Genomic DNA, 13,224 nt, shown 5'->3' with positions numbered 1-13,224 from the left:
GATTATACTACCCTCTCTCACCCTCAAGCTTTGGCAGCATTTTCCCCCTCCGCCCCAAACTCCCTGTTTCAAAACTTACCACTTCCGGTTTTTCGGCTACTCCTCCCTACTTGATGGCCTCAGCCTAGGTGGGCATTTGATGCCCTTATGGAGACCTCCAAGTGGATGCCCCCCACTCTTTGCTCCAAAGCTTACCCAATTATAGCGCTTTTCACACTATTTGGTTTCCATTGGCATGTCTACCCTTGCAGACTGTGAGCTCCCCCAGGGCAAGAATTGAATCCCCCCTCCCATACTAGTGGTTGACACTTCATGGGTATTCTATAAATGATGAATGAATGAATGGAATGGTCAATCGTCTACCAGGCCTTTCTTCCTGGAAGTTCATTACCCCACATTATTTCCCTCAAATCTGTTCATACTTCCATCAAATGCCTAGTAGGATTTTCTCTATAAGCCAAGCACTGATTTAGACCCTGGAACTACATCAGAGAATAAGAAACAAGAATTACTGATGTTGGGGAGTGGGAGAGAGTATATAGAGAGGCAGAAAATAAGCAAGTAAAATATACAGCATGCCTAATAGATCCATTCATAATAACAAATATGTGCTTTGAAAATTCAAATATAGCTCTGAGATAGAATAGGAAGGTGGAGGAAGAGAAAATATTGGCTTGTGAAGCTCCGCAGTAGCACGTAGGTATGGGAACAGGAGGCGTGGGGCATTGGGAGAGACTGGGCGCCCTCTCTGGGGATAGAGGAGAGGAAGCCCCAGGAAATGGAAAACAGGCAAAGTACCAAAGACAAACAGTGTTACTGAAGTCTCGCCCCGGCTCTAGCGTTTGGTGGGGAGACCTGTGGGGAAAGGGATTGCGGGGTGGTTACCACAGGACTCAGGACACTAACCAGGAAGAAGCTGCTTCTGCAGAATGTGGTTGGTCCGTGATAAACCCAACTTCCTTCTTTCCAGCCGCAGAAGAAGAATTTGGGGTGTGACTCTTCATCCGTAAGGGTGGCGGTATGAAGAGACTGTCTTCCACAAAATTTGATATCCATAGCCTTAGAAACAGTCCTTTAACTTGAACTATGGGATTAAACTTTCTTATGTCAAAAGAACGGCTTTTAGATGCTCTTCCAGAACAAGACCATGAGCCATTTGACAACAGGGCAGTGTTTTCCTTCTCTCTTTCCCAGACTCCAACACAAAGCCTAGGATGGGGCAGAGAGACAAGCAATATAAGCCTGAGATGAGGACAGTTTGTCGTCAGGACTTTTCTTAGAAATACCTTGCCTCTCTATTTTTCCTTTATAGTTGAGACTTTTATTTTCTAATTTATTATAATTTTTATTATAAAAATATGTTTATTGCTGAATGCTCAGAAAATAGAGAAAATAGGAAACATTTCCTCAGCTCATCGACCTGAATGATTATTAATAGTAATAACTCATATTTCACCGGTTCTTTCTCTTCCTTCCTATTGCAAGTTCTCAAATCCCTAACCAATTATTTTCCCCTCCATCCTCTTATTTCTAGGTAGTATGAGAAACCCAAGGGGCCAGAGCACCTGGACTGATGTTCACAATTTAGTTTGGCCCATTATTTGTGGCTTTTGATCATTTCCCTTCCACATCTGGCCATACTCAGTGACATCAGCTGCCTACAAAACCGAATGAGGGGACCCCTGGGCTCTTCTTTATATGACCACTCAGAGTCCCCTCCCTAAGGATTTGGAGTTGCCAAAGGACACTCGGTGCGACTAAAGTTCTGAGGTTTCATGCAGATGTGAGGAAAGCAAGTTCCACCCCCATCCCCAGCCAGACCTTCTTACTGAGGACCTAGCAAACTAGGGAACCATTTCTTGCCTTCTGACTGTGGCTCCTCTCTCCCTTAGCCTAAGTTCTGTATCCAAAGAATGGGTCTTCAGAGGACATTTACTGCCCCTTTGGTGCCTGAGCTCTGAGGCTCATGCCATGAGAACATTGATCCAGTGGAATCTTAGGTCGCTCTGCCCACCCCAGCCCAGCCCACCCCCCATGCTCAAATATCTCCATATCCCAACAGCTGGACACGTTATGCCAGACTTTGGCACCTACCTACAGATATGAAGGAGGCAGGTGACAAACGATCAATCAAAGATTCTAATTTTAACATCGTAATGTTTTTCTTTCCTTCCTGTGTTTTTTGCACATTTATTACAAACTTGGAACTATATGGTAGAACTATATGGTATGTTAATACTGGCTCTTCTCTTTTTAAAGTCCTAGGTATCCAAGCAATGAATTTTTCATGCCTTTCAGTTATAGAACTATTTCATCATTGACTATCCACCTAGGCAAAGTCCTTTTCTATTGTAATTATAAACTAGCAATAATAATAATAACATTTATGATTCCCTTCTGATAAAGATGCTTACCTACCCATTTCTATATATCCACCTGTTCTTGAGAAATACATTGTTGCACTGTTTTACATATATGGTCTTTAATATTCATTTCTACTAAAATCCCATTCTCCTTTAGTGTTTTCATTCAACCTTCTCTTTTACAGATTTATTGACATATACCTAATCCAAATTTTGTCATTTCATAGTGTAAATCTACTACATTTGCCTGTTCTTTCCCCAATGTTGAACACTTGGGTTATTCTAACTCCTTGCCGCCCCAGTCTATATCATGGCAAACGTCTTTTACGTGTTCCTGTAAGGACGGGCGTTGGGGCGCCTGGGTGGCGCAGTCAGTTAAGCGTCCGACTTCAGCCAGGTCACGATTTCGCGGTCTGTGAGTTCGAGCCCCGCGTCAGGCTCTGGGCTGATGGCTCAGAGCCTGGAGCCTGTTTCCGTTTCTGTGCCTCCCTCTCTCTCTGCCCCTCCCCCGTTCATGCTCTGTCTCTCTCTGTCCCAAAAATAAATAAACGTTGAAAAAAAATTAAAAAAATATATATAAGAAAAAAAAAGGACGGGCGTAAGAATGTCTTTCTGATCTATGTCCAGGAGTGAGTGGAATTATTGGGCCTTGGGTTCTCACAGAGAAAACTTCTCAAAGAACCTACATATCACTTTCTAGTGTTGTTCAAGTTCCCATCTTCCCACATACTTAGTGACATTTTGTATTATATGCTCTTCTATTTTTTGCTATTTTGAGGCCTGCAAATCAATGTCTCTTTTTAATTTGTATTTATAACTGATAGCTGTGGGGTTTCAACACTTGTGCATAGAATTATGTACCTTCTTCTTCTTTGGAATGTCTATTCATAGTTTTGCCCATTTATCCTCTTTGCACTTAACATTTAACCTTGAATCCTGTCTCTTAACTGCCCACAAACATTACTTATAATGGGTTTATGATATTCCTTAATATGACATAGCTTGGTTAATCATTGTTCTTTTATTAGACCTTTAAGTCATTTCCAGTTTTTGCTAACTGTGATAAGCACTTTGCATACACATCTTTGTCCCCATGTGAGATTATTTCCTTTGGACCATGTCATAAGATAATGACTGATTGAAAGAACATTTTAAGTCACTCAATATGTATTGCCAAATCGCTTCCCTAGAAGGGTATGGCATGGACTGTTCCATTAACAGTGCGTAAGAGTACTTGTCTTACCATACACTCACAATTATTCTCCAAATCAGCACTAACCTGAGACGTGAAGTCTGGCGCACATTTTGCTTTAAATTGCTCACTAGTGACACGTGGATCTATTTAATGCAGATTAGAGATTTGCATTTCTTCTTTTGTAAATTCTCCATTTGTGCTCTTTGCCTCATCTTCCCAGGCTAGTTGTTGATTCACAGAAGCCTTTTCCATGAATAGTAGTTATGTCATTTGCTTTCCGTATCTATGGCATAGGGTGATAGTTCCCATAACTGAAAAGATGTTGGCTACTTGGGGCTCGCCTTCTGTGCGCGTCTAAGACCACTGGACTGTAAGAGTGCCGCTTGGACATCTGTAAGAGTAAGAAAAATAACTGGAAGCAGGGGGAGAGCTTCCGATAATGCTACTGTGTCATGTCTCCCCAGGAAGGGCTGACTATTGCCTTTCAGCGGGAACTCCAGAGAATCCTCCCTGCTCTGCATCACAGCTCATTGTCTTGTTGTCGCCCTTGTTACCACCTCATTGACTGGGGGAGTTAGGAGACTCATTGAGGACAGAAAGCCCAGGGCCTTTGAAGTAAAGCTGGAATAATGAGGTTTCAATACATTGGACCTTTAGGACAGAGGCTACATAGGCCAAGGCAGAATTTTCATAATTCCGGTTTTAATGTGAGTTACAGATCATTCCATTTTATGCGGTTTCCAAATCATATCTGGTCTACCATAACCTATTTGTAATTCCCAAGTAGTTAATAACACAGCACCTTGTTCTGTGCGGTGTCAAATCTTGCTGAAAGCCAGTGCATTAACCTCCAGAGAACGATTGAAAACTGTGACCAGTGCTCTCGCCTGCAGTTAAGGCTGGGCATATGTAAGGCTAATTGTAGAGCCATGTGACCGTCATGCTGCAAGGACCACTGGAATCCTACCTGATTGGATTTTACTTCAGGGGTAGATTACCCTTTCTCCTGAGAGAGGAGGGCACTCATTCAACCTCTACCTGTTTGCTAAATGGCTGCAGAATGTACATCTCCAAGTAGCACTTGGCACTGGATTTTCCGTCAGAGCCTAAGCTGGGCAAGTGTCTGCTGAGTCACAAGCCCCTTTTTGTTGGATACAAAGTGGAGGACCTTTACACAAGAGCCTCTAGAAACTTTAAAAAGATCAATGTTTGCCCCTGAACAATAATGAGTTATCTTCCCTGCTGAGTGCATTTCCTTATAGGTACCCAAGATAAGAAATTCACATGGTCTAAAAAGCTAGATGAGATACTCCTCTATCTTATTTTTACAAGCCTGATTCACACTCATCATGTTCCTTATATGCCATAGCTTCAAGTTCTTGATCCCTATTACTGCATGTTTTCATAGATGCGGAGAAGGGGGCAGAGAGGGAGGCAAGCCGTAAGAGATTCTTAAATACAGAGAACAGACCGAGGGTTGCTGGAGGGGAGGTGGGTGGGGAGTGGGTTTACTGGGTGATGGGCATTAAGGAGGGCACTTGTTGGGATGAGCACTGGGTGTCATATGTACGAGATGAATCACTGGGTTCTACCCCTGAAGCCAAGACTGCACTGTATGTTAACTAACTTGAACTCAAATAAATTTTAAAAAATTAAAAAAATTAAGGAATTTTTAAAAAGTGTTTAAAGAAAAATAAATAAATATTTCACTACCAAAAAATACTTTTAAATTATAAAGATATACAATAAAATGCCCAGATTTTAAATGTAGTGTGAAGATATTCAACAAATGCATATATCTGTGTAACAACTACTTCAGTCAAGATATAGAACCTCCTAGAAGCCTCCTTCCTGCCCTTTCTCATCTCAGGCCCTGATAATTATAAACATCCTTCTAATTGTAAGAAGCAGAGATTGGTTTTCTTTGTTCTAGAACTTCATATAAATAGAATTAATTATACAGCATAAATTCTTTTGTACCTGGTTTCTTCACTTTGCTTAGTAGTAGTCATGTAAAAATACCCTAATCTGTTTATTTAGTAAATTCTTGATGGACTTTGGGGTTGTTTCCAGTTTTTGCCTACAGAGTCATTTTTGTAATCACGTTCTAATATCAGGACATAAAAAACAATAACTAGAAAAGACTGATAGGTAGAACTATTTTAAAATTAAGAACTCCTGATGAAAGTCATATTAAGAGACTTGATCAAAAGTCATATTAAGAGAGGGAGATGCAAGCTGCAGGTGAGAAAAGATAGTTACGATACTGCAAAGAAATATACAAAAAAACCTCCTACAACTTATTTCATTTCTTCTGAGTAAATATCTAGGAACAGAATTCCTATGTCCTACGTTAAGTCCCACAGACTTTAAATGTTGATGTTAGCTGTGTGATTTTTGTTCATCTCCTTTACCATATTGAGGAAATCTCCTCCCTTCTTAGTTTTCTGAGAGTTTTTTTTTAATTTATAAATAGGTGTTAAATTTTGAAAAATTATGTTCTGTATCTGTTGAGCTGAAAACGTGATTTTGTTCCTTTTTTCTAATTAATGTGATTTATCAACTAGGTCATTATGTATTATACCTTTATATATTGTTAAATATCATGTGCCAAGATTTTATTAATACATTGTTCATCTGTGTTCAAGAGAAATATTGGTTGTAATTTCCTTGTAGTAGCTTTGTCAGGTTTTATAGAGTGATACTGGGCTTGTAGAATGAGTTTGGAAGTGTTCTCTCTCTCTCTCTCTCTTTCAATTTTCTGAGAAGTTTGTGTAGAATTTATATTGTTTCCTCATTAATACTCAGTAGAATTCACCAGTGAAGCCATCTGGTCTTATAGTTTTCACTGTAGGAAGGTTTTTAACTGTGAACTTAATTTCTATAATAGATACAAAGCTGTTTAGGTTACCTTTTATTTTTATTTACTTATTTTTTTTGAGAGAGAGATAGCATGAGGGGGGTGGGGGAGAGAGAGAGAGAGAGAGAGAAAGAGAGAGAGAGAGAGAGAGAGAGAGAAAGAGAGAGAGAGAGAGAGAGAGAGAGAGAGAGAGAGAGAATCCCAAGAAGACTCAATGCTCAGTGTGGAGCCTGATATGGGGCTTGATCTCACGTCCCACAACTGTGAGATCATGACCTGAGCCAAAATCGAGAGTTGAACACTTAACCAACTGAGCTACCCAGGCCCCTAGGTTATCTTCTTGAATGAACTTTGGTAGCCGATGACTTTTGAGGAATGTGTTATTTTATAGAAGTTGCCAAATTTATTGCCACAAAATCATGCATATTATTTCTATATTATTCTTTTAATAAATGCACTACCAGTAGAATTTCCCCACTCTAACTTCTGATATTGGTATAATTTGTGGGTTTGTCAATTTTTTTTCCCTAGCTATCTTGATCATCTTGATGAATCTGGCTAGAGATTTATCTTTTTTGTTGTTTTTTTTTTATAATCTTCCCCAGGACCCAGCTTTTGGTTTTATTGATTTTTAATATTGTCTCCATTTTATTCGTTTCTCTTTTTATGCTTGTTATTTCATTTTTTCTGATTGCTTGATTTTAATTTGTTCCTCTTTTAGATTATAGAGTGGAAGCTTAGGTCATTGATTTGAAACCCTTCTTCTTCTCTAATACTAGTGTTTAGGGCTATACATTTCCCTGTAAACACTGTTTTAGTTTCATTCCCAGTGTTTGGTATAGTGCATTTCCATTTCTATTCACTTCAAAATAATTTCTAATTCCCCATATGATTTTTTTCTTTGATGCATGAATTAAGAAGTATGTGTGTAGTGTCCAACTATTTAGTGAATTTCCACATATCTTTGAGTTACTGATTTCTAATTTAATTCTATTGTGATCAGGTGACATATTTTATATAATTTAAAACTTCAATATCCTATGGACCAGCATATGGCCTAATTTAGTAAATTTTCCATGTGCACTTGGGTCGAGTTGGTCAAATGAGTTCTTAATTTCTTCTATCCTAACCAATTTCCTGTATACATGTTCCATCAATTGTTGAGAGAAACATTGAAATGTCTTATATAGTTCTAGATGTGTCTATTTCTTTCCTCAGTTCTAACAGTTTTACTTTATGTATTTTAAATGTTTGTTATTGGGTGCATAAAGATTTCTTGTTGTTGTTGGGACACAAGTGACCATGGATTGCTTGCATTTTTGTGCATTTTCTCAACAGAGGAGAAGTGTTAACAATTTATTGTGTCTTTGTTGTTCTTGGTTTTTTCTTTCTCTTTTCTTTTTTTTTTTAATCTCTCACTATCTTGTAATGTTTTTCAGTAAATGGCTTGGTGGGCCATTCCACACTGCTTTCATTTTGCTTTCATTTTTTAAAAGATACTTTTGCTGGATATAAAATTTTATGTTGATAGTTTTCCCCTTTCAGATGTTAAAGATGTTGCTATACTACTATTTGTTTGCATTACTTCTGACCCTGGTGTCACTCTTAACTTTGTTTTGTGTACATAATGTTTCTTTTCTTTCTCTTCTGGCTGCTTTAAAAATTTTTAATCATTAACATTACTTTTAAATAATTTGATTACATTATGCCTTGCTGTAATTTTCTCTATGTTTCATCTGCTTGAATTCTTTGAGCTTCTTTGAAAATTTTGGGCCATTATTTTTCAAATATTTGTTTTTCCTCAACTTCTTCTCCTTCCAGGACTGATTACCTGTGTGGTAGGCCACTTAAAGTTGTCCCACAACTCACTGATACTGTTATTATTTTGTTTTCTTTTGTTCTGTGTATTTGATTTCAAATTGTTTCTATTGCTGTGTCTTCAAGTTATTCTTCTACAGGTAAAACCTATTAGTAATTCTCTTCCTCCGATAATATAGTTTTTATTTATAGAACTTCAGTCTGAGTCTTTTGAATGTATTTCCAAGTCTCTTATTATGTACATATTTTCCTTTACCTTCTTAAATATATACCTCACATGTATAGGAGCTTTATAATGTCATTCTGTACTAATTTTACCACTGATGTCTGCATTAGTTTGCTTGGGCTGCCTTAACAAAGTACCACAAAATAAGTGGCTTAAACAATAGAAATCTATTATCTCACATTTCTAGAAACTATAAATATAAAATCAAGGTGTCAGCAGGATTGGTTCCTTTTTGAGGACTATGAGGGAAAAATCTGTTCCAGGACTCTCTTCTTGCTTGAAGATGGTAATCATCTACCTGTCTCTTCACATCATCTTTCTTTATGTCTCCAAATTTTCCTTTTAATAAGAGCACCAGTCGTTTTGGGTTAGAGACCACCCTAATAACCTCATCTTATCTAATTATATCTAAAATGAGCCTATGTCCAAATAGCTTCACATTCTGAGGTATGGGATTTAGGTCTTTAACATATGAATTTGTCGGGGCGGGGGGGGGGTACATTATCCAACCTATAACAATCTCATTTCTGGGTCTTTTCTATTGATTTATTTTTGTCCTTGTTATGAATTAAACTTTCTGTTTCTTTGCATGCCTATTAATTTTTGATTCAATGCCAGATGTTGTGAAATTAACATCATGATTTTCTAGAGAACTATAAATTCTGTGGGGCTATGTTCAGTGTTACACTTAAGTTACTTGGAAATAATTTGATCTTTATGTTTTCTTTTAACCACTTTAAGATAGGTTCAGAACAATTTTTATTCTGATTCTTGTTTGCCCCACTGCTATGATAATACCCTTCCAAACATTATATTTGATGATCCAGGTATTAAGAGGTCTTTCCACTCTGGCTAGTGGAAAAGAAACTATTTTTGGCTCTATGTGATCACTGGGGACTGGTCCCATCTGATCCTTCCTGCTATCTTTTTCTGGCCTCGTGCAGTTTTCTCACACACATGCACTGGCCAGTACCCAGTTAAAGATTCAAAGGGAATCCTCTGTAGATTTCCAGAAATTTCTTTCCCTCTTCCTCTCTATAAATAAATAAATAGATAGATAGGTAGGTAGACAGATAGATATCAATATATAAATATGTAGATATATAGATATCACCTCTCCATTATTCTTCCCTATGAGTTCTAGCCATCTTGGACTCTCCAAATTCTGTCTCTGCCTCCTCAACTTAGGGATTCTTCTGGGTCCCTACCTGCATTACACCCCAGTAAACTGGAGCAATCTTGAGTCTCATTTTCTTTCTTGTCCTTCTCTCAGAGATAACTTTCCTGTGCTGCCCATTGTCCAATACCTGGAAATGTTATTACCTATATTTTTCCATTTTAATGTTTTCTCTAAGTCGGAAGATTAATCTGGTCCCTCTCATTCCACTATGGCTAAAGTGAAAGTCCTCAAATTTGATTTTATATTTTCACCCAACATTTATTTATCAATTGACTATTATGTGCCAGGCACTGCTTTAAATGCAGAGAATGCAAGAGTGGATAAAACTCCTAAAGAGCATATCATGTGGGAAAAATCAAGCAATAGAAACTAACACGTCAACAAGCCGACAGAGCACCAGATAGGATTGTGTGCTACAAAGCAAGTCAAGACAGGAAAGGTAAACAGGGAGTGTTGGGGGTGAAAAGCAATTGTAATTTAAAGTAGAGTGAATAGGGGAGACACCACTGAAAAGAAATCGTCACAGCAAAGACCTCAGGAAACAAATGAGCTAGTCACGGACATATCTGGCGAAAGCACTTGGACTGAGAGAAGGGAAAGTGCAGAAGCCCTGAGCCAGGAACACGCCTGAAGTGTGTGAAGAGCAACAAGGTGTGGGATGTGGTGAGGGTGAAGGAGCAGCAGCGGGAGAGGAGGTCAGGGTGGTTGTGGCTGGAGGTGGGAAGGCTACTCTTGTAAGATCTTGAAGCTCATTATAAGCATTTTGATTATTGTTATGGATTACACACAGGAGTGAAAAGTTACATTTCTCTTTGAGCAGGATCCCCTTAGCTACTGGATTAAGAATGCAAAGTGAAAGTGTGAAGGCAGATGTTAGGAAGCTTTTGAAATAATCCAGGCAAAATATGACGGTGATTAGAGCCAGAGAAGTAGCAGAGAGGGTAGTGGCAAGTAACTGGATTTGGGGTATATTCTGATGGAAGAGTTAGCAGAATTTGTTTTTATTAGTCATAGACATAAGTAATCTTCCCTCTCCCCCTCAGAGGGCTCAATCTTACCTTGAAATATTACAAATAGATTAGAAGGACATATTCTTCATGTTATGTCCTTAAACGTTACCCACGTACTCAAGCTTTTGGGGACCTTTCTGATTTTTTTTTTTAACTTTTCTGCATTTGAGAATATTTGGTGGGGGTTTCAAAACTATTTGCTATTTTAAGTTGGATATGGCTAAGGTGGCTATCTCTGGAGGTTTGATCCTTTCATTTTATTTAACAGGCATTTATTGAACGATTACTATATGCCAGTCCCTGTGCTGTGTGCACTAAATTAGGCTATTTCTTTTCCATAGATGGCAAAGTCCTAGTCTTCAAGGAATATATGAATGTGCATGCAATATATAATGTGGTAAAGTTAGGAAAGCTGGTGGAAACCTGTCTGATGAGAAAATAGAGGAAGACTTTTTAGGTCAGCTTTGGGGGTGAGTTTCCTGGTCTAAGAGCTTGCCGTGCAGGGGAATGGAGTGAGGAGTGGAAAGAAATCATAGTGCACTGGGGATTTGCAAGTACTTCAGAAAGATTGGAGCTCTCCATTAGGATATTGAACAATGATGCTGAGGAGTCCAGCATAGTTGTGAGCAAATTGTGAGACTCCAGTGCTAAGGAGTTTGAATTTCAACTGTAGAGCAATGAAAAGCATTAAAACTCTCTTTTAGCAGAAGAGCAGTATTGCACTGTGAAAGGCCACTCTGGCTGCGGTGTGGAGAGCGGATCAGCAAACTGCAAGATCAGAGGCAAGGAGACCTGTCCACAGGCTGCTGTGGTAGTCTGGAAAAATGATGCCCCCAGCCTGCTTAAGCCACTGCCAGAAGCAGGATTCCAAAAGATAACAAGATGGAATCTAGAGAATAAGTGTGGTTAGATGTGGTATATGGGAAAGGAAAGAGTGAAGAAGAATCCAAGACTTCAACACTGGGTAAAACCATTAATGGTACCATTAAGATAATGAGCAGAGAGAGAGAAATAGAAATAGACTTGGATTGTCTGTCATGAATTCAGTGTGGAATAAACTGAGTTTGAGATGGCTGTGGTTATCCACCCGAAGACATCTGCAGATAATTAGACATGCGAGCCTGGAACTCAGGAGAGCCATCTGAGCTTGAAGGACATTTGAAAGTCATAGCATACGGGTGGTCATTGGAGTTTGGTGGGACAGGAGATCACAGGAGGGGGGAGTCTGGAGAATCGAGGCTTGGACCCTGAGAAGCGCTGACACTTCAAGAAATTGACAAAGAAAGAAAAGCCAGCAAAGGAGACTGCACTGTAACATCTAGTGAGACAGGAAGGAACACAACACAACATGATGTCAGGAGAATGAGGAGCTGGGGAAGCTGAAATGGGAGAGCACTTCCGAAAGTCAAAACAGGTTAGCAATGTTAAGCCATGATATACAGTCAAGGAAGATGCAGCCTCTGCAGCCCATAGCTGAAGGAAGGTGTCTACTATTCCCAGCAAGAGCCATTTCAGTAAGGCAGTGAAGGTGAAGGCCACACTGTAGTGAGTTGGGCGAACGGGAGACAGCACATGGAGGGAGCGGACGGGGGGCAGTGACGGAAAAGATGGTGCAGGGCCAAGGCTTAAGTGGAACGTAAAGGCCATGGAAAGCTTTTGTTGCCGCAGCTGGTTCTTCAGAAGAAAGAGAAGTGAATTTGTTGGAAGGCTTGATTGGGAGGATCAGTATAGCAGAAGCAATGGCACCTGGTGAAGAGAGATGATTCTAGGGGAGGCAGGAGTGGTTGGTCTCCAAAACATCCCTGCTAAGGGGTAGCCACATGGGAGAGAAAGGTACTTTGGAAAAGATCAGGCATGGGAACCTGTTATGGATCTAATTGTGTCTCCCTAAACTTCTAGGTTGAAGTCCCAGCCCTAAGTACCTCCAGATGTGACATTATGTGGAAGTAGGTCATTGTAGGTGTAATTAGTTAAGATGCGGTCATACTGGACTATGGTGGACCTCTAATCCAATATGTCTGATGCCCTTAGAAGAAGAAGAAATTTGGACAGAGACATGCACATACAGGGAGAGTGCCTCATGAAGATCAAGACAGAGATCGAGGTGAGGCTGTAGACACTGTCAAACCAGCAGGAGTTAGGAGAGAAGCCTGCAACAGATTATTCACTGGCACCTTCAGAAGGAACCCACCCTTGATCTTGGACTTCTGGCCCCCGGCACTGTGAGGCAATGCATCTCCGTCGTTCAAGCAATCCAGTTTGTACTACTGTGTTATAGAAACCCTAGCTGACTAACAGCATATCAGCCATGGTAAGTTCATATGTGAGAGGCAAGAAGTCAAGGCCATTCTGAGTCGGTGGTGGTTTCTTATTCTATGACTTTGGCCCCCACGTCATCTTTGGGGAGTCCCCGGGGGAGGTGGCATGAGGTGTTTAGGGATGAGTGGGGATGACTGGAAGTTGCCTCTCTGGACGATGGAAGGCAGCAGTCTGAAAGAAAATATAAGGTGGCGGGAGAGTATTCAGACCCCATTTGGTTTGGATCTCAGTAATTTCCAGTATTTTTCAAAAA

This window comes from Puma concolor, chromosome A1, assembly GCF_028749965.1.
Source record: "Puma concolor isolate L17-30 chromosome A1, mPumCon1.1.hap2, whole genome shotgun sequence".
Lineage (NCBI taxonomy): Eukaryota > Metazoa > Chordata > Mammalia > Carnivora > Felidae > Puma > Puma concolor.
The sequence above is the reverse complement of the archived record's forward strand: the minus strand, read 5'-3'. Positions refer to the sequence as shown.